The sequence below is a fragment of the Pelodiscus sinensis genome, chromosome 6 (assembly GCF_052426305.1).
Source record: "Pelodiscus sinensis isolate ZL-2025 chromosome 6, ASM5242630v1, whole genome shotgun sequence".
Classification (NCBI taxonomy): Eukaryota; Metazoa; Chordata; order Testudines; family Trionychidae; genus Pelodiscus; species Pelodiscus sinensis.
In genome coordinates, this window is record NC_143057.1 from 92561360 (window position 1) to 92584227 (window position 22868).

Here is a 22868-nt window from a genome sequence, read left to right on the forward strand (position 1 = left end):
CTAGGGTTCTTCTTACTGGGAGGTGGAGGAAACTATCACTATGACAATAAGTGAAAGAGGAAAAAAATTAATATGGTATTTACTTCAAGAAACATTTTGAAGAGAATGCTGCAGAACTGGGTTGCCATAGGAAAGAAAAACAAAACAATGAAGTAGTAGTAGCTGGCAAATTTCACCCAAAGCCATACATTCCTAATGCTGCAGTTTACTAAAATAAATATAGTTGCTGAAGAACAGTTAGGTAGGTTTTCTGTAGAACACACAAGTGCTCACCCATGTCCATATCTCATTGCTGCATCAAGTCTAAGGCATAATTTCCATAGGACTATGAATTATTCTATAAATATGCTCATGCCAGACAATACATAAATATGTATTTTATTCAGAGGAAATATAATTTATTCCATACTGAAAACTAGCATGAGAGAACTTAGAATGTCTTTATTTTGTGGATTTCCTGCACATAAATATTTTAATTTTTGTTTTACCCTTTCTCCCACTTCTAAAATAAGTTGAATATTAATCAAGTTAGGCTGAATTGAAAGCTTTTGATGTTAAATCCCTCTCTATCTTGTTGATGAGTCCAGGCTGTCCTATAGCCTTGCAGTCCCCTATTACTCTTCTGAGATGCGGGATAATTCAGATCCTACCTCTACACCAGGCAGAGGCAGCAATTCAAGCTGGATCTCACGCATCTCAGCAAAGTGCACTGGGTTAAGTGTTAAAATGGGAATGGCACCTTCTCTTGTGGTATTTTGAATATGACATGCTCTGAGCAGAGGACTGGATCTGATACACAGGAAAAGTGGGCAAACACAGTTTGAAAAGTGTATTGGGGCTTAGGTGGGAAATGAGCATCTGGATGCCTAGCATATGGCAGCACTGGGCATGTCCAGAGGCAGAAACATAAGTGCCTAGATGGTTTGGCAGCTGGCAAGTGTGTATGGGTGTGTATGTGGGGAGGAGGGCTGATGTTAGGATTACTATGGTGCCTTAAACTACAGTTTAAGGGCAAATGTCTAGACCAAAGGGCCTAATGATAATATCAATTCTAGATGAAGGGGATACCACTGCCTTTATAGAAACATAGAACACTAGAACTGGAAGGGACCTCGAGAGGTCATCGAGTCCAGTCCCCTTCTCTCATGGCAGGACCTGGTACCATCTAAACCATCCCTGAAAGATGTCTATCTAATCTGCTCTCAAATATCTCCAGAGATGGATATTCCACAACCTCCCTAGGCAATTTATTTCAGTGTTTAACCACCCTGACAGGAAGTTTTTCCTAATGTCCAGCCTAAGCCTCCCTTGCTGTAGTTTAAACTCATTGCTTCTTGTCCTATTCTCAGAATCTAAGGAGAACAATTTTTCTCCCTCCTTCTTGTGACACCCTCTTAGGTACCTGAAAAATGCTATCATGTCCCCTATAGTTTGGAAAGGATAAGACTGAAACAAGCCCAATTCTTTCAGTCTTCCTTCATAGGTCATGTTCTCTAGACATATAATCATTCTTGTTTCTCTTCTCTGGACCTTCTCCAATTTCTCCACATCTTTCTTGAAATGTGGTGCCCCAAACTGGACACAATACTCCAACTGAGACCTAATCAGCGCAGAGTGGAAGAATGACTTCTTATGTTTTCCTCACAACACTCCTGTTAATGCATCCCAGAATCATGTTTGCTTTTCTTTGCAACAGTATTACACTGTTCCCTCATATGTACCTTGTAGTCCACTATGACTCCTAGATCCCTTTCGGTAGTACTCCTTCCTAGACAGTCACTTCCCATTCTGTATGTGTGAGACTGATTGTTCCTTCCTAAGTGGAGTATTTTGCATTTGTCTTTTTTAAATTTCATTCAATTTACTTCAGACCATTTCTCCAGTTTGTCCAAATCATTTGAATTATGACCCTATCCTCCAAAGCAGTTGCAACCCCTCCCAGCTTCGTATCATCTGTAAACTTAATAAGTGCACTCTCTATGCCAATATCTAAATTGTTGATGAAGATATTGTCCCAAAACAGACCCCTGCAGAACCTCACTTGTTATACCCTTCCAGAGGATTGTGAACCATTAATAACTATTCTCTGAGAATGGTTATCTAGCCAGTTATGCACCAACCTTATAGTATCCTCATCTAAGTTGTATTTGCCTAGTTTATTGATAAGAATATCATGCAAGACCATCTATCAAATGCCTTACTAAATTCTAGGTATACTACATCCAGTGGAATTATTCCTGATTTACACCAATGTAACAAAATTAAAGACAGTACCTACACACCTCCTCCCCCCAAACATTGCTAATGTTTTAAATATAAAGTGAATTCCCAATTCAGGTTAGGTGAATCTGATTCTAATAGCTTTTCTATATAACTAAAATAGCCAAATAGACTAAAAGTGTCCTGAGAAGCCAATGTGCATTTGGATGGATATCCATGTACAGCAAAACCATTTCTGACTGATGGGATTTACAAAGACTGAGATTAAGGATCTGATTCTGCTTATATCAAATCTGTTAAACCAATAAATCATTCCACTCAAAAACTCCCTTAACATTTTGTGTACCTCACTAGTTGCATTTTCTGCAGAAAATGCTTCTGCCAAATAGTCCTATTCCCCCAGTACTCAGTTCCAATCAATAACTAGCTTTGACAGCATGCTTTTCCAACAGTACATCTGAAGGAAGGGCAGTGAGCAGCAAGCTGTGCTGGCTAGTGTCTAAAGAGTTAGGGGTACAGAGCTAGGGTCCCGTGTCAGGAAAGTTGTGGTCAGCCCCAGACTGATGCATGCATCTTTCTCTGTCTTATTCAGGAATCTTACACAATAGAAACCTATTGTGTTTTCTACACTTTGGGAGCACAGGAACTGTTCATTCCTTCTCTCCTGTCCCTCCCGCTGTCCCCAGGAGCAAGATGTCAAAAAGATATTAAAGAGGAGTGGAAATATGGCTCCACTTCCTCCCTCAGTGACTTGCAAAGCAGGTCTATCATGCCAGGAGAACAATGGGTTCCCTCCTAATGGAGAATGGAAGTGAGGATGCATCCTTCATGTGCAATATGTGCCTCAGTGCTATAAGCTCCCCACTGCCCATCTTGGGGCAATGCAGCTCTACACCTGCTCCTCCAGAGAAAAATGGCATATATGGAATAAAGTAGCCTTTGTCTAATAGAGGAGCACCTGGAGTCCGACAGAATGGAAGACCAGGGTTTCTATGCTACTTTTCCAGTGACAACATATACCTCCAGACCAGTGGCACTGCTATGGGCACCCACATGGCCCCACAATACGCCAACATTTTTATGGCTGACCTGGAACAACGCTTCCTCAGCTCTCGTCCACTTACACCCCTTCTCTATCTACACTATATCGCTGACATCTTCATCATCTGGACCCATGGGAAGGAGACTCTGGAAGAATTTCACCATGATTTCAACAGCTTCCACCCACCATCCACCTTAGCATGGACCAATCTACACGGGAGGTCCATTTCCTGGACACCACGATACAAATAAGTGACGGTCATATCAATACCACTCTATACCGAAAACCTACCGACCGCTATACTTACCTGCATGCCTCCAGTTACCATCCCGGACACACCACACGATCCATTGTTTACAGCCAAGCACTGAGGTACAACCGCATATGCTCCAACCCCTCAGACAGAGACCTACACCTACAAGATCTTCAACAAGCATTCTGTAAACTGCGATACCCACACGAGGAAGTGAGGAGACAGATCGAGGGAGCCAGACGTGTACCCAGAAGCCTCCTGCTACGGGACAAGCCCAAGAAAGAAACCAACAGAACACCACTGGCCATCACCTACAGTCCCCAGCTAAAACCTCTCCAACGCATCATTAGTGATCTACAACCCATCCTGGACAACGATCCCTCGCTTTCACAGGCCTTGGGAGGTAGGCCGGTCCTTGCCCACAGACAACCCGCCAGCCTGAAGCATATTCTCACCAGCAACTACACACCGCACCATAATAACTCGAACTCAGGAACCAATCCTTGCAACAAACCTCGGTGCCAACTCTGCCCACATATCTACACCAGCAACACCATCACAGGACCTAACCAGATCAGCCATACTGTCACTGGTACATTCTCCTGCACATCTACCAACGTAATATATGCCATCATGTGCCAACAATGCCCCACTGCTATATACATCGGCCAAACTGGACAGTCCCTACGTAAAAGAATCAATGGACACAAATCTGATATTAGGAATGGCAACATACAAAAACCTGTAGGGGAACACTTCAATCTTCCTGGACACACAATTGCAGATCTAAAAGTAGCAATCCTGCAGCAAAAAAACTTCAGGACCAGACTTCAAAGAGAAACTGCTGAGCTACAGTTCATCTTTAAGTTTGACACAATCAACTCTGGATTAAACAAAGACTGCGAATGGCTCGCTAACTACAAAAGCAGCTTCTGCTCTCTTGGAATTCACACCTCCAGATCAGCTGCTAGAAGTGGGCCTCATCCTCCTTGATTGGATCCACCTCGTCATCTCCAGCCTGATCCTGGCCTGCATATTTATACCTGCCTCTGGAAATTTCCACTACATGCATCTGACTAAGTGGGTCTTTGCCCACGAAAGCTTATGCTCCTACACTTCAGTTAGTCTATAAGGTGCCACAGGACTTCTTATCGCTTTTGCAGATTCAGACTAACATGGCTACCCCTCTGATACTTTTCCAGTTAAGCACTCAAGCTGGATAACCATTATTTCCAGTGAGCAACAGAAATCCATCTGAGTAGCTTCAACACTGAGTTCAGTGGAACTACCCTCATGGGTCAGTTAGTAGGAGCCTCAGAATCCAGTCCTTGTAACTTAAAGGAAATTTGACTTTATGCCAGTCTGCTGTGTTGCTTTGGGAGCCATTTTCCAAAGAGATCTGGGCCAAGCTAAGGAGCTGTGGCAGATAGAGAGCTCCCAGGAGGCTTCCGAGGCATCTGGAGAACCACAGAAGAGCTTTACACACAGCAAACAGCTTCCACTGATTCGGAAACAAGCAGATTGAGATTCTAACTTCAACTGCCTTTTGTTATACTCTATAGGAGGAATCTTTTAGGACCCAATGCTAATACTTTCACTATCTTTGAATTGTCCCTTTCTTGTGCGTGTAATTTCATTGACTACAACATGAGTAAGAGTATAGTAATCAACCGCTTAGATATGTATGTCTGCAACCAGTAGATTGTAGCTTCTCTTTTGTCATAATCAACATTGCTAAGTATTCTGATGCTGTTTAAAAAAGCAAGACATACTTTCCCTCTATTTGATAACAAAAGAAACAAAAAAGAATGAAATGGGTTTTTATGTGGTGCTTTAAAGGAAAGGATTTATTGTAAGAAAGATGTCCCTTTAACTTTTCTTTCCAGCAAGTACGTACAGCTAATTCTGGCAAGGTGCTTGGGAAAATATAGGGAGTACTGCAAAGACAGAAGTGAGTATTTATGTGCTATGCAGTTTAAGTGATGTCTTCTGAGGAGTTTAGCACACATGACCAGAGCCAACCTTCTATCACTCTTATTTCCTTCCCATTGCTAATGTTTTAAATATAAGGTGAATTCCCAATTCAGGTTAGGTGAATCTGATTCTAATAGCTTTTCTATATAACAAAAATGGCTTACTAGACTAAAAGTGTCCTGAGAAGCCAATGTGCACTTGGATGGATATCCATGTACAGCAAAGCAATTTCTGACTGATGGGATTTATAAAGACTGAGATTAAGGATCTGATTCTGCTTATATTAAAACTGTAGATAAATCCCCATGGACTACAGTGGGAACACTATTGGGTCAAAAATCATGCAAACTAATATATAATTGACATTTTTCAGAACCAGAAATAACATAGCATGGAACAGCACTGTGACCATACAGAATTATAAGTGTGTTGTGGCCCCTGTTCTGATAGGGTATGTCTACACTACCCTCCTAGTTCGAACTAGGAGGGTAATGTATGCATACCGCACTTGCTAATGAAGCCCGGGATTTGAATTTCCCGGGCTTCATTAGCATAAGCGGGGAGCCGCCATTTTTAAATCCCCGCTGCTTCGAACCCCGTGTAGCGCGGCTACACGGGGCTCGAACTAGGTAGTTCGGACTAGGGTCCTATTCCGAACTACCGGTACTCCTCGTGAAACGAGGTGTACCGGTAGTTCGGAATAGGCACCCTAGTCCGAACTACCTAGTTCGAGCCCCGTGTAGCCGCGCTACACGGGGTTCGAAGCAGCGGGGATTTAAAAATGGCGGCTCCCCGCTTATGCTAATGAAGCCCGGGAAATTCAAATCCCGGGCTTCATTAGCAAGTGCGGTATGCATACATTACCCTCCTAGTTCGAACTAGGAGGGTAGTGTAGACATACCCAGAAAGACTTTTCCCACAGTAATTTATGTGATGCTCACAATGTGTGTTCTGGGCAAATATGTCTTACACTGTTCTGTGTGGTTAGCCTTCCTTTTCTCTGAAGTGCTAAATAACACTTTTCAATTGCCTCGCTGGCGCTGTACAGAATTTCAGAGATGGAAGAGGCAGATGAAAATGGCATTTTCCAAGCTTTAAACCCTGAAGTACATACTGTAAAAAATGAAAACTGAAAAGGTGACATCATTACTCTATCCCCAGGGCTGCATTAAGTCACATACAAACCGTTGCAGAAACTGACATATACTTACTTAAGAAATATCCTTACAGTACCTCTGACAGTGGACAAATGTGTAGTGCTACAATGACCATATGCTAGAGATGAGATTCCTGGCATACTAGAAAGGCTTACTCGAAATGCTTGTGGACTCACCCAATTGTATAAGGTTGAAAAGCAAGCCTTCAAGATGCCTGGTTTTATTGTATCTGACTCAATTGTTCATCTGAGAGTCAAGCTTCTTGAGGAATAAAAGAAATAGAGATTGTACACCTGGTATAAAACCACACCATTTAACAGGTTTCTATGAATTTCTCCACCCCAAAAAGAAAGCAATTCTAAACTCTCTCAATCCCCCAAATGCAGGATTGTATCATCCTCCAAAACTACTACTTCCCTAACACAGGATAGTATAATCTTTTACGCAAGCTACACCTATGTAGGGGGTTCAATGGTGCCTTCATGAGTCACAACTGAGAAAACCAAATGCAGGTCAGTATGCTGAGAAATAGGGTAAATACACCCCAAAATGCTATTGGTTATTCCCCCATAAGGTAGAGCAAACCAGACACAAAGGTGAATTTGTGTCTCAACACAGTGGCTAACAAAGTCATGAAAGCAGTTTGCTGAGGCATTCCAGTCTCATTCTCACCCTCAAAAATGTTGGATTCAGAGATGAGTGGTTCTTTACAACTAGCCTCATCAAATAAAACAGGAGCTGGGAACCTAATGCCTGGGGACCAGTCCCCCGGCTTGCCTGGATCCAGTCCCCAATGCTCAGGGATCTCCCACCAGTATTGGGGAGCCTGTGCTGGTACTCCAGCCTCTCCCTCCCCTGCCACCTCACTGGAGAGATGGAACGCACAAAATCTACTAGCCTGGGCCCCCCTAGGCTCTGGTGTATGAGGGGAATGTCGGGAAGGTCTTTCTGCTGGGGGCCACATCAGTAAGTTTTTCTGATTTTTCTGTGTGTCAGCAGTTCCCTGCCCCTGAAATAAAAAGTTCTTCTTATCCCAAAGGACCAGGGACATGCCCAGGTCAATGTGCAACTGAGATCTTACTCAAAAATCATGCTGTTGCCAATTCTTTAATATGTAAAAGTTAAAGATTTATTTATAGAAAGAAAAGGGAAAAAGAGAAAGAAAGAAAACTACAAATTAAAACTGGATAAAGGAATCAAATGTATATAACAACTGCAAAATTCTTGGTTCAGGCTTGTAGCAGTGATGGAATAAACTGCTGATTTTTGTGAAGTCTCTAGTTGTTTACATACCGCTAGAAGGATCTCAGTACCTTTGTTAGAATGCTCTCTCAGTCCAGAGGTTTGAGCAGGAAAAAAGCAAAATGGAGGTGTTTCCAGGGCCTTTGGAGGCTACTGCTTTGTAGAGGCAATGCCATTGATCTGACTGTGGAGTTTCAAGTCAGATGGGCAAGGCATATGTCCATGCATGACTCAGTTATAGAGGAAGCCATTCATTTCCCATACTCTAGTTTGAATGTTCACAAGAAAGTCCATTAGGTGCCAATAGGCATTTTTCATGGTCCACTGTAAGCTAAGAGATCAGAAATGGTAACGTAAATGTGTAGGGGAACATTTTAACCTGCTTGGGCATTCATTAATGGATTTAAAAGTAGCCATTCTTCTACAAAGGAATGTCAATAGCCAATTACAGAGAGAGAGTGCAGAATTGACATTCATCTGTAAATATGACCCTGTGTTCCTGTGCTTGAACAAAGACAATAACTGGATGTTGAATTATAAAGCCAGCCTTCCCTGAATTTAACACCTAATTTACATCAAAAGGTAAGTATGGGACACTTCATTCCTACTCAATTAGCCTCATTAGCACCAGTCCTACAATTAACAGATATCTTTCTCCCCCTTCTTTTTCTGTTATAATGCTGAGTTCCTGTTATCTCTCTCCAGCTCATCTGATGAAGTGGGTTTGGCCAGGAAAGCTTATGATACTATATATTTTTTGTTAGTCTCAAAGCTGCCACAGGTCTACTCGTATTTAAAGTTACAGACTAACACGGCTACCCCTCTGAGATTGTTTCATGATGGGCCATTCAACTTGAATACCTTCACAATGTGCTGTCGAAGTACCTCATGGGTCTTACCATGGTGGCCAATGTTTGAAATACAGGTGCATTGCTAATACTGATATTTTCAGATACAAAAATGGTACATGCATCTAAATGGAATAATTATATTCAATAAATCATAACTTATCTAGTGCCATCTTACATGACATACGTTTTACAAGATTTGTTGCAAGTTGTCCTGGTCTCTGGCTGGAGGGAGGCCAAGCTGCCTCACTATGGGGGCCTCCTTCAGGTTCGGTGAATGTCAAAGCCCTGGCCCCTATTCAGGGTAGAGCCACAAACAGTTAAGGGCACAGAGTTGGCAGCAGGCTGGGCAGCAGTTAGTACCATCCAAGCCCTAGGTCAGGGCAGGGCAACCAACAAAGTAATGTCAATAGTACAGGGGCTCGGGCCTGGCAGCAGGCCAAGCAGCAGTTTATAGAGTCGAACTCTTGGTCAGGGTGGAGCTACCAACAAACAGTGTTCAAGCCTGGCTGCAGGCTGGGTGGCAGTTAGTATAGTCCACGTCCTTAGTCAAGGTGGGACAACAGACCCACAGTATAAAGACGTTTGGGTCTCAGTCCTGGCTGCAGGACAAGCAACAGTTTATAGAGCTATGCTTAGGGCCAGAGCGGGCAACAAAAACAGTTTACAAACAGCAGTCTATACAGATAAGGGCTCTGGGCACTTAGGTGGACCCAATAGTTTATAAGGCCCAGCCCTAGGTCAGGGCAGGGCAACACACAAATAGTTACAGAGTTTAAAGCTCGGGCCTGACTATAGGCTAGGTGGGGATTGGGTCTCCTTGCTGGCGGATAGCCAACAAGCTCAGGGTTTTACCCCTATACAAGGGGGAACCTGCCACCCAAGAAGAGAGTGGTGGCAGAAGGGATGCAGGCCCATCCACTCCACTGCGTCCCAGCCCAAGGCCCTAACAATGGCAGTGCAGGCTGCCAGAGTTGGTGGGGATCCTGGCTGCAACACATCAACCAGGTTACTGGGTCAGTGGGGATCCTCGCCACAACATGCTGCCCCATGGACCTTCATCTCCTCAGCCGGCCCTAGGTTGGTTAACCCTGGGATGCTTCCAGGTTCTCCCTGGGGGCCTACCTGGCTACACTTCTGTTGCACATACCCTTTCCAATAAGTGGGCCAAGATTCAGACTCACAAACCAACAAGATTTCTAAAGATCTGTTTTGCTTTCTGGAAAGCTACTAGATTTGGACTTCCATACTGCCTCCATGTTTCTCCCCTTCAGCTCCTAAGCAACATTGTCGCTACCCTAGAGATCAAGTATTTCACATCAGAGATGATGAAAGTTATTTGAGCGTGATGCTGTACCCCCATATTTTATAGAAATGTGTTTAAATATGAATGATGATGATGATGATTGATCATGATGGGCAATCACTTGTTGCTGAGTATGATCACCTTCCATAGAAGTTATAACCCCTCAGGTGGCTGATAAGGCTGATCCTTGAGCCACAAGTTTTATTACAGTTTTATTATAGTGAGGACAGATGTTTCCAGGTACAGCAGGAGGCTGCTGACCATGACTAGAAGCCGGTCTCTCCTCCTGTGCCTCTTCTCCTCTTCAGCATGTTGGCGGGCAATTTCAAAATGTAGGGAGCCATTGCATGGGACTTGTCTCCATTTTGCTTACATTTTCGACTGCTGTAGTGATCCTGCTGGATGCAGTTATCTAGCCAGGAGGAAAAGAGGAAAGACTATTTTTAGGGCACTTTTTCTAGCCTCCTCTCCATGTGAGGTGAGCAGTGTGGGTCCTAAAGAGGACTTCTCAGTCATGGGTGCAGCAGCCAAGATGCTTGACCTGCCCCAGTCTTTGAGCAAGACGACTACATCGCATACCCACCATCTGTGTGTCAGTCTGTGACTAGGAACTTCTGGATCTCAAGGTCCTGTTCCCATGGGCACTAGCCACCAAACTTATGACTTGTGAAGGTGTTGTTTCCCCTAAAACTGCAAGATGCCTTTGTGGAACTTCTTTTAAAGTGGGAAGAGTGGTGCACAACAGTCACCACACTGTCCTTGACAGATGGAGGGCTTGAAACTAATGGCATGGACACCACAATGATTGGAGATCCTCTATCTGCTGCAGCCTTCATGTACCTTCACAGCCACTGTAACATTACACAACAGTGTCAACTCCATTGTGCAGTTATCCTCCATCTGCTCTGCCACTGAAGACTTCCTGTATCACGTTTTTCCTGGAACCTTGCCCTTGACTGTTCCACCATGGGTGACCCTAAGGGAGTACATGACTCCAGACAGCTTGAGGGTCATTGGAACACGCAAGCCTCTCCACCATGACTAGGTGATGATCCATGGAGAGGATTTAAGATAAATAGGCATAACTCAAATATACTTTATGCTAAATGTGACACGTAACCTGTCATTGAAAACCTTGTAATTCACTGAATGTGCATTCTTGTATGTGAAGTTAGAAAAATAAAGTATAAATCTGTTTATTAATCTAGGTTTTCTAATGAAAACCACTAGTTGTACTTAAGGAACTTAATGTCCTGGGGCTCATGACAATGATCTGTAAATATTCTTGTTTTTCCTGTAAACCCAAATTATGGTTGGTCCTATAAAGACATGTGACCATGCTACCTGATGCTGGAATCCATCTTGAATTTTGTACTTTTCCAGAGGGGTAGAGGGAATTGAATAAAACCTTCCTGCCCTGGAGAAATGCTACGTAAAGAATGGGAAGCAAACAATGATTGTCTTCAGCTGGCTTCCTAGACTGCTCCCCATCACAAGTGGATGCATTTAAAGACTTGAAAACAAAAGGAACTGTAAGGACATGGGTGGAGACAAGCTGCTAGACCCAGGTCAGCTCTGGCTTGAGGGGAACTTTACCTGAAATAAGAACTAGGGTGAGCAATTATGTTTTGTAGCAATTTGTCTTTAGTATATTAGGCTTAGCTGATGTGTTTTGTTTTATTTTGCTTAGTAACTTACTTTGATTGACCTATTATCACTTTCAAACACTTAAAACCTACTTTTATACTTAATAACATAATTGTTGATTATTATTAAAACCCAGTGTAAATAATTTTTACCTGCAGTGGGGAGAAACAACAGCTATGCACATTTCTCTTTTATTGATAAAGAAGTAGAACATCATATGAGCTTACTCTATATAAACTTTATGCATAGTGAGAAAAATTCATTTTGGGGTGTTGGTCCCAATGGGGCTGTGCATCTGGGATCTGTGCCAAGCTTCCATGACTGAGCCTTCCCAAACCTGAGCTGTTTTCAGTGACTGTGTTGCTCTGGTAGGGGGCTGTTATTCCAAATGTGTGTTTCAGCAGGACAAGATGGTGGGGGGCAGGTAGGTGGCTTAGTGGTATGATCAGCCCAACAGATGACAGTCTCAAGGGGATCTCTGTGAGCTATCCCAGTGAGACTAATTGAAACCCAATACCATGGAAAACAGACATCCTCTCCAAGCTCTGTCCCCTTTCACCCCAGCTTTCCTTCTTCCTCTCTCTTTTTTAGATTTGTAGAGTTAAATTCCCAGCTAGAGGCACTTCCAGGAAATCAGAGCAAAGGGAAATTATGTTATCAGAGGTGGCAATCCTTATGCCTTTGCAACTTCCCTGCCTGAATTTGTAGGGTTTGTGTCCCATATGCTTAAAATCCGTCATCTATTAGAAGTATAACAATATCTTAACAATGTTTTGGATTAAGGTCAGATTAATAAAAGGGGATGGGAAAGTATTAAAGCTGCCTGTCATATGAAAGTATGAAAGCATTGATTGTTCATTCAGAGCTTTCTATTAATGTATATAACGTCCTGTGATGTATTTTATGTGCATTTCTATAGCACTCATCACTATAGTATCTGAGAACCTAACAATACTGAGGAGAGAGAGATCAGCATTCCAATTTTACATATTCTTCATATTAAATTGAATAAATACCTACATTTTTAGACTTAAAATGACTTTTATAGCTCTCTGAAAAATTCCATTTCTCAGTATAGATGGAGGTCATATATGGAAGAAGTTACCTTTCTCTTCCATATAGACTAGAATTTAGTTCTTCTATATTAGAAACATGAATGGAATTTTATAATCATCGAGCATAGTACATGTTATACAGCAATTTCTGTAGCTGTAATATAAAGTCATAGCCTGCTCTGTTTTAGAAATTCCCTCCATCAATTTAACATATTTGTTTGCTGCATACAATTTTCCTGATCTGCCTCCAGAACTGTTTTTAGATAGGATAGTTAGCACAGCAGGTCGTACAAAGAGCCCCTTTGCTTATTGATGTTTGAAATCCATTTTTCTTTAATCCAGGAGGCAGTTCATTTTTGTTGGACACTCCAGAGGAATCATAATATATTTTATTTGTAACTTGTGAAAATGACAAGTCTAAAAACTTTAGATATGTCAGCAAATATCAGAATGCTGTTTTCTACCCCTTTTGGCTGATAGATTCTCTTATTACCCATTTTATTTGAAAATGATGGTTTTATCATGCTGACAACTATAAAATAAGCATGGAACAAAAAACTAGAATAGAATTTGAAACATTCATGCCACATATTGACCAAGAAAGGAAATTTTGAGGTATTATGAAAGCAAATTCCCAGTGACTTCAATGTTCTGTGTTTTTTGCCTGTGTAACAATGACTGGTGAAACCAAACCTGGGACCTCTAGAGCTTAGTTCATGAGCCTCTACAGCTCAAGCTAAAGCCAGGTGGCTCTTAGGCTATGTCTAGACTACATGGCTCCGTCGATGAAGCCATGTAAAATAGTTTATTCGGCATAGTCAAAGAAGCAGGGATTTAAATAATCCCCGCTTCATTAAAATAAAAATGGCTGCCGCGCTGTGCTGACGAGCAGCTGATCTGGCAGTCTAGACATAGCGCAGTTGACAAAGGAAGCCTTTGTTGACCACTCCAGTATGCCTCATGAAACGAGATTTACCGGAGCGGTCGACAAAGTCTTCCTTTGTTGACCGCACTGCCACCTGTGCTGGATCAGCTGATCGTCATTTTTATTTTAATGAAGCAGGGATTATTTAAATCCCTGCTTCTTTGACTATGCCGAATAAACTATTTTATATGGCTCCGTCGACGGAGCCATGAAGTCTAGACATAGCATAGAAAGGCTGTAGAGCAAATTCTCTCTCTCTCTGTCTCTCTCCCCGTAACGGTACGGGTACACTGTCTTTGTTTTCAGAAGGGGTATGCAAATAGCACTCGCATTTGCATACCTACTTCTGTTCTTTTACCCGGAAGAGGCTTTTTCGCCATTTGGTCCATCTACATGGGGTCCAATATCGGAAAACCCACCTCTTTCAAAAGCCTCCTTCTTCCTCGTAAAACAAGGTTTACAGGGGGCTTTCAAAAGGGTTTTTTTCTGTCATTTGGCCCCATATAGATGGGGCCAAATGGCAGAAAAGCCTCTTCTGGGAAAAAAACTGAAGAAGGTATGCAAATACAAGAGCTGTTCGCATACCTCTTCCGAAACAAAAAGACAGTGTAGCCATACCCTAAGTGGTCTAAGTGCCACTAGATGTGACAGTGAACCACATCCAGCAGGTGTGTGAATTACACCTGCACACAAAATAATCAATGCCTGACTTTGATTTCACCAACGCCTACATGAAGATAAGTAATAATGCCTCTGAAGTCAATGTTGTTAAAGATATTGTAAAATCTGATGGGAGGTCACAGTCATATCCAGACACAGATATTAACAGTAAGACAGAAAGTCAAAGAAAATCATAAGGTCAGAGTGATTCCATATCTGGAAACTATGTTCACCTTTTCATAGGAAAACTATTTAATTTTCTATATTATCAAGATAAAAGGATTTTTTTGTTTAGAATATTTGTTAAACCTGTTTCTGCTCTGTGGGTTTCTCTTATAGCGTGCTACTTCCATTATGAGAATCAGAACCATTCCATGTGGCAGCTTATCTATAAATCAAAGGGGAATCATCTCTTCAAAGCAGGATTTGGAGCTTGCATTGTGATGATGGGAATAGGACTACAAAATGGCACAGTTGCTCTCTAGTTATCATTGCATATTGAACCTATGCATTCTATATGTTATTTTCATTTTTCTACCTAAAGCCATCTCAGTATTGCCAACACAGAGGCTATGTCTACACTGCAGGCTTTTGTCGGCAGAGAGTATGCTAATGAAACACTCATTAGCATTTGTTGCACTGTCATTTGCATATCTCTGCCGATGCTTTTTGCCCAAGAGGTTTTTGTGCAAAAACAAGCAGTGTAGACAGGTCCGTTTTGCGCAAAATCCTCCTTTTGTGCAATCTCCTGTATACCTCCTTTTTTGAGGCATAAGGGATCTCGTGCAAAAGGGTGGGGTTTTTTTGTGCAAAACGGACCTGTCTACACTGCTTGTTTTTGTGCAAAAACCTCTCGTGCAAAAAGTATCAGCAGAAATATGCAACTGACAGAGCGACAAATGCTAATGAGCACTTCATTAGCATACACTCTGCTGACAAATACCTGCAGTGTAGATGTAGCCTAAGTATTAAAAAAACTATGAGTAAGCTCCCTGCTCACAGACACATTCAAGATGATAGTGCATAAAATCTATGTGAGCAAATCTGGGGTTCTCTTTTCCTCATGGATTTTGAGCCTTTAGGATTTACATTTTCAAGCTATACTCTGAAATCATGAAGGCTATCAATTTTTAATTTAAATGGAAGCAAATATCCTCAAATAATTATATCATTCCATCAGCACAGGCTTTAAGAAAAACACCAGCTATGAGAATTACCAACACTATTACCTAGGAAGCTGTGAGAAACGTGTTGATCTCTAACACAAGTTAAACAAACATATCATCACTATTAATATTTCAGACACTCTTTTGGGTAAACCTGTAATTCTACTCATTTGTGATAGAACAAACTGCCATAGGGGATGCAAAAGCCCAAGGGGTACAACTATTAAATGGTAATACAAAGGTATTTCAATTTTATAAAACCTTTCCTTTGAAACCAAAACAGTTTAAAACCTCCAAAAGGAGAACCCAGTTATAGATTACTCACTGCAGAGATGGCTTTTTTCCTTTCTTGCCCTGGCTATGTCAACACTTCAAAGAAAAGTTGGAAAAAGATACACAAATTGTGAACTGCAATTTGCATATCTTTTCCCGTTTTTTTCCTGAAAAAGGCTTTTCCAACATTTGCCCTGTCTACACAGGGCCAAATGTCAGAAAAAAACCCTCTTTCAGAACATGCCTTCTTCCTCATAGAACAGAGTTTACAGGTATGCCAAAAAATGCGTGTGCTTTTCCAAAAACATTTTCCAAAAAAAAGCCACGTTCCTTGGATGCAGCAGAGCTTTTCTGGGATGCCTCTGTTTTCACAGAAAAGCTCCATAGTGTAGACAGACTCAGAAGGATATGTTTTTGCCTGGTCTGAATTTTTCCTGGGACCAGAAGAAGGCAGTTACATTTTCCAGTGGAATCCATTTTAAGCTATGGTTTATGAACATTGGTATTAATACCTTCACACAGAACGTAGTAGTACGAACGTTGCATTGTAGCTTCCTGTCACGCAGGGAGGGATTTGTTATTATTGGCTCCAATTCTTGATGGTCCTATTGTCTTTGCAAAGATGTACAGTATAGTGTTGGTGGCCCAATACTTCTTGACCAGGGGAAGCTAAGGTAATAAATTCTTGTTAATGGCTAAAATCAAGCCGAAGAGAGGTTTTGGGGGTGAATTGGGGGCAGGACGGTTGTGTGGAAGGAAAGATGGGTGATTCCATCTTGGAAACGAATAAGAAACGATTGAGAGGTACATCTAAGGGCATGTCTACACTAGGAAATTATTTAAAAATAACTAAATTCAAAATAACTCCCAAAATAACTATTTTGAAATACGCTTATTCTCCAAGGAAAGCAGAAGTACAGATTTGAAATAATCAGCCCATTATTTCAAAATAATTGGCTTGGTAGTGTGGATGCTATGCTTATTATTTTTAAATAAGGGGGTTATTTTGAAATAACTCCCTACTGTAGACCAGGGTTAAAGGAATATAAAACTGGTCTTCAGTCTCCTGAAGCTCAGTCCAAATTAGAATTTAGTGGTAGTTAGACCTCAGCTCATGCCAAGTACTCTCATATGCTGGAAGAACGGATCTTTAAACATTAAAAAGGCATTCTTTTTTTAATTTAAATGTTGTCACTGGAACATTGTCAGTCTCAGTTTACTTTTCTATCTTATTTTTTCCTAACTTCTTTTTGCCTTTCATCCTGTCTCTGATTTTATTACTGTACAACCAGAGCTATGTTGTGATACTTTTACAAACCATTTCACAAATGAACACACTTTCTTAATTTGCCTTTTTATTCCTGGGTTAAAAATTGGGAGCTAAATTCATTCTTTATGTGACTTTGTCACAGAAAAAATTACATTAAGATATTTGTGGAGGGAATTCACTAAAATCCAACCCTTTGACTTCTATACCAGTTGACAGTATCTTTTCAATAGTTAATTTGGGGTTCACTAATCAACTAGGGAGCATGCTCATCTTCCAATGGTGGTCAAAAGGGGGAAATATTAACTGTAAAGGCACTGAGTCTATTAATACTGTTTTGATACAGGCATTTACATAATAGCTTGCTCTTTCAACAGGAATGAAAAGGTTTCTTAGGAATAACCATGCATGTTCCCAAATTTTTGTTACAAATGTACATTTTAACTATCCTTTTAAGAAAGATTCTATGGAAAAAATCAGTATATGTGGGAAAATATTCACTAACACAAGCTGTTTATGTTATTTTGATCACAATGAACTAGTTAAAATAACTGTTGAACCTCACAAAAAAGGTCTGGGCCTATTTTATCACAGGATCATGATTCACATGCTCTTTCTTCCAGACGAGTGACTAAAACTGAAAAACAAAACAAAACACCCTATTCTCAAAGAGAGAAAGATGCTTGCGGTCATACTTGGTTGCGAAAGGTGTCACCAATCAATAGCCTGGATAATATTCTCCACCTACCCCAAATTTGCTTCCATGCTGTAAGGAGGTTCAGTAATGACCAAGTAAACTAATGGATGTAGGTAGATCACCACCACCTCTGTCTTACAGTCATTTCCAGTTAATGTTTGATATTGGACATTAGTTCCAGTAATAATATAAGGATAAATGTAGTTAAATGGGAACAGCTCACTAGAAATAAATATCTGTTTGAAGTGTTGTAACCAAAGCCACTGCTGGGTGTTGCTGTGATGTCTCTTCTAACTATCTAGCAGAATGCGGTGTGTGCTGCAAGCCTGGGCACAAGCTGTTTTCATTCAGAGCAATAGGCTCTGGCCTTCACTAAGCTCCTGTTAAATCACATACATGTTGAGTAATAAAAGATTATTTGATTAAGGCTGCCAGAAAATATAAAGTACAAATAGTCCAGGCCTAATTACTTTAGTAGCTCCTCATCCTCTGGAACAGTCCAGTCCAGCGCTATAAAGGTAACCATGGGAGCCCTAATGCCATGGACAATCCCTCGGATCCATCTGTCCACAGGAGGCAATTAAACCCTGCCTTGCTGGGCCCCTGGCCAAGGCATGCAGAGGCTCCATGGTGGAAGGGGTAGAATGAGGGTAGAAGGGGGGAAGGGGTAGGAGCTGAGGACTAGCCTCCCCAAGGCAGCCCTCAGCACCACCTGGAGCTCTACTGGCGAGTTAAATGGCTGCTACAGTAGCAGCAGTGGTGGCCCTTTTCAGTCACTGGGCCCCAGGTCAGTTGCCCCTCCCCCACTTGCCCATTGGCAGACCTGCTTGAGGTGCTACAGACCACAGGCCAGGTCTTTTATTTGTGGTTTCAGTGTGTTCACCCAGGCTATGTTCCTGTTATCCTAATGAGGAGTTGTCCCACACCTCCTGCCTGTAGACCACAGAGTTACAACCTTCTGACTTAGCTACTGGCAGATCCCACTCCTTCCCTGCTTCACTTCTAACTTTCCAGTCCCTGCTTTCCTGTTGCCTACTAGCCAGTATTCTCACACAGTCAAATCCCAGGCTGCCGCCTATGGCCTGCTGCACCTGCTCCAATGGTAGCCCAAACTCAGCACACAGCTTGATTTTCTGGGCCCCTGAGATCATGCTATTGCTTTCTTATCCAACATTCTAAGAAGTCTTATACTGGCTAGATATTGAATATGGAAGTGCTCTCTAGTGACTAGAATCTCTCTTTCCACCTTATTCAGGATACAGAGTAGGAATTCACATTGGCTCAACACTGTAAAAAATTATGTAGGTAATATTATTGTGTACAGACTCCAAGTAGTGTTACTGCATGTCCTGTAACTTAAATGAACTTAGATACCTCCTGAATATGTTATGACTAAATTAGAAGAATAACTGAGACTTTCCCTTCATAGAAAACTCTGAAATACATACTAATTAAAGCCAAGCAAATAATTTTAAATTAATAATTTATCTCACAACCTTTCTTTGCCTGCAGAACTGCTGTGTGCAATATGAAGGTACCATAACTTCATTCATTGTTTGAATTTCAGAATTTTTTAAAAATTTGCAGATACCTCACAAGCAGTTTGTTGAGACTACTTGATGCCTCAAAATTGAACTGTGTTGCTTAGGGAAAGGGCCAAGCAGCTGAAATGGTAATGAACTAAAACAATTTGGCTGGGATTTTTAAAAGTGCTCACTCACATTGTCCCATTGACTTCGGTAGGAGCTGTTAGGTCAATGCTAAGCTTTTGTTGAAAATCAAAACCTTTAAGTATTAGAGGCCTGATCTACACTAGGACCTTAGTTTGAAATAACCCCCCCAAGGTTGAATTTGTAAGCGATGTGTCCACACTCCCAAGACCATTTTTTTTAAATAAGTGGCTATGGAATTTGAACTCTGTACTCCCGCTTTTCATGAGGAATAACACTATTCCTGAACTTGTAAGTCTGAAATAATGTTAGCGTGGACACTCCAGTACTGTTAATTCAAACTAATTAGCCTCCGGGAGGCCTCCTGCAGCTCCCCGGAGTGCTTCCTGGGTCTCTGAGTTTAAGGTAGTGCATCCACATTAATGAAGCCTATCTTGGATGACATTCAATTCTTCTCTGTAGTGAGGATTTGGAAGTTTGAATTTGTAAAATCTGGTGGCCAGAAGTTGAATTTAGTAAATTCAAAATGATCTCCTAGCGTACGAATTGCATAGCTTATTTCAAGAGGATTTTGAAATAGCTTATTTTGTAATTTGGCGCTCCCTACACAGTGCCAAATTTTGAAATAAACCACTGTTCTGAAATGTTTCTTAATACTCATGGAATGAGGTTTACAGGAATGTTGGAATAGCATGCCCATTATTTCAAAAGATATTTCAAAATAAAGGGCACAGTGTCAAGACACAGAATAGGAACCACCATGTAAACATATCTCAAGATACTTCAGAACACTGCTGCTTCCAGTTTTACGTTTATTTAAACATCATAGTCTGTTATCCTGCCAGGTGGGTCCCTGCATACTCATGGAGTCCAATTGAACCCAGTGCGGTCCCATTCATTCCAAGCATCTTACTGGATTAGGGCTTATTTATCTTAAGGAAAAACAATGCAGTAGCATCTCAGTTATAAGCACCAGAGTTATGCATTGAATGGTGAACCATAGACCTCGGCTGAAAAAGAAGTATGCAATCAAGCCGCAGCAGACACACATGTGCACATGTGCGCGCACACACATACACACAAAGCAAATACAGTACTGAAAACAGCAGTTTTTTAAAAAAATGTATAACTTAATATTTTGTTCAGTTACTAACAACCTTCATTCTTGAGGAGTTTGTAATGTTAAGGTTCTACAGTAGAAGGCAAGAATTCTTTCTTTCAATGAAGAAAAAGCCTTACTTGTCAAATTGATGCTATTGATGATAGGACACTAATGATTTAGATGCCAAGACTTTTTGCATGATCAGTAATTACTACTTCTTTAAGGAACTGATCACACAATGTGGTCACATATACAAGCCTCTTGCATCCCTATGAAGTTCCACTGGCTTCACTGTCACTCACTGGGTACAGGAGTTTGTAAGTTAATTGCATTGCTATAGTGAATATGTTTTTTAAAAAAATCCCCATAATTTTACTTGGAAGAAAATTGCTACTTCAAAACCTAATTTGGTAAATCCTTGAAAAGTATGAATCTGATTCTCAAAAATGCCTGTGAGTTCTTTGTCCCACTCGTGCATATTAGAATACCTGGCTTGAATTTATTAAATACAAAGATAAAGGTTTCTCTATCATCACTAACACTCAAAAAAAGATAATTAAGGATGTTCAACAAAGTACATCTCTAATTATTCCATTAGCAGTGATTAAATTTCAGATAACCAGGAGACAAAATATATCAACTGTTACTGGCTAATTACATGGACTATCCAATATTGTTTAAAAAAATTCAGTAAAGAAATAGATCTATTAGTACCCACTACTCCTCTTCTCAACTGTATTGAGTAATGATTAATGGCTCTTCATTTACTTTCTAGCATTTCCAATTTATTTTAATAACAATACAGTTTTAAATAGGGTATTTGGCAATGTCTTTGCTATTTAACTCAAATGTTCTTATACTCCATGAGACAAAGACATTCTTTTAAAGTGAACAGTCAATGAGTAGACCTTTGATACTTCTGGTATCTCTGGACCTTTGATACTACTTTGATACTATCCAACTCTATCCATTTTTGCCTACCATTTGTATTAGACTAGAATAAAGTTATAAAAATAATGCCCTATCTTCTGAATTACAAGATTCAGTTTTAGCAGATGAACTTGCCTGGAGTGATAGGGAAGCTGACCTGTGATGCACACCTGTAACTGAGGCGTCTTCCTCACCTTTGTCTGATTCTAGTCTTCAATATCGATTCATTGGTGACATTCTTCTTGTGAGTTACTTTGTTTACCAAATTCTAATTCTCCCATCATAGAAATTCACTATGTTGTACTTCCCATAATTCACTTACATTAAAGGACTGTTGGCTTCCGTAATATTTGGCAAAGATTTAATAGTAGTGTACTTGCATAGGATCATATCAGGGAAAAGCAGTGGAATAATACTATGGAATATTTGTTATTATATTATAATATAATTAAAGTCATATGGCACTTATGTAAACAAAGTGACAGGGTGCACTGTGATGCAGTCTCCTTACATTTGTTCTGTTTGTTCTTTTCTATGCTAATTCCCAAACTTGTACTTTGCAAGGAGTCTCCCAGTTATCAGTACACATTAATAGTGTCCCAATCTATCAAGTGGTTGTTGTAGTAACCATGATAGCTAAATCTTAGTTCCAACTTGGGAGACAAGCTTCCTCCTTCTGTTACGGATAGCTTTTCCAAACATCCTGTGAAATTAGTGATAATATGGTGTATTTTTTTTAGGGAGCTCATAGGATTACTACAATTTGGAACCGATGAGAGTTCAGATCGCTCTGATGAGCTTTTGATAAACAATCAGGTTTTGAATGCTCAAACAATATGTGACTCTGCTAATCTTTTTCATTAGTTTAAGAGAGTAAAGATCAGGAATATATGAACTGTTAAGAAACAGATAACTTTTTCAGATAAGTATTCCTAGCAATGTACAAGGAAGGCATATAGGTGCCCCATCTGGCCATGCCCAATACCCATAGAATCATAGAGCTGGAAGAGACCTCAGGTCGTCATCAAGTCCAGCCCCCTGCCCAAGGCAGGACCAATCCCAACAGAATCAACTAGCCAGGGCTTTGTCAAGCCGAGACTTAAAAACCTCTAGGGATGGAGATTCCACCACCTCCCTAGGTAACCCATTCCAGTGCTTCACCACCCTCCTAGTGAAATAATTTTTCCTAATATCCAACATACCCACTACTAGGATTAATGGGCACAAAGTGATGGTGGTTTATATAATCATTGAACTGGAAGGGACCTCGAGAGGTCATCAAGTCCATTCCACTGTCCTCACAGCAGAGCCATGCACCATCGAGACCATCCCTACTCTTAAAAATCTCTAATGATGGTGTTTGTCTGAAAGGGGCAGATTGTCCCCAGATGGTTCCTTAAGGAAAGACAGAGCCTCAACGTTGATTTGATTTTT

At 40.9% G+C, this 22868-nt stretch overlaps 1 long non-coding RNA gene across 1 annotated transcript in view; it reads right to left on the minus strand.

The window, feature by feature from the left end:
* Positions 1-7805: 7805 nt before the first annotated feature.
* Positions 7806-22868, minus strand: part of LOC149524186 (uncharacterized) — a 62271-nt gene continuing 47208 nt past the window's right edge. The window contains exon 4 of the long non-coding RNA XR_016349804.1: positions 7806-10454. This is a non-coding gene — a long non-coding RNA (uncharacterized LOC149524186). The remainder of the gene's footprint in view (positions 10455-22868) is intronic.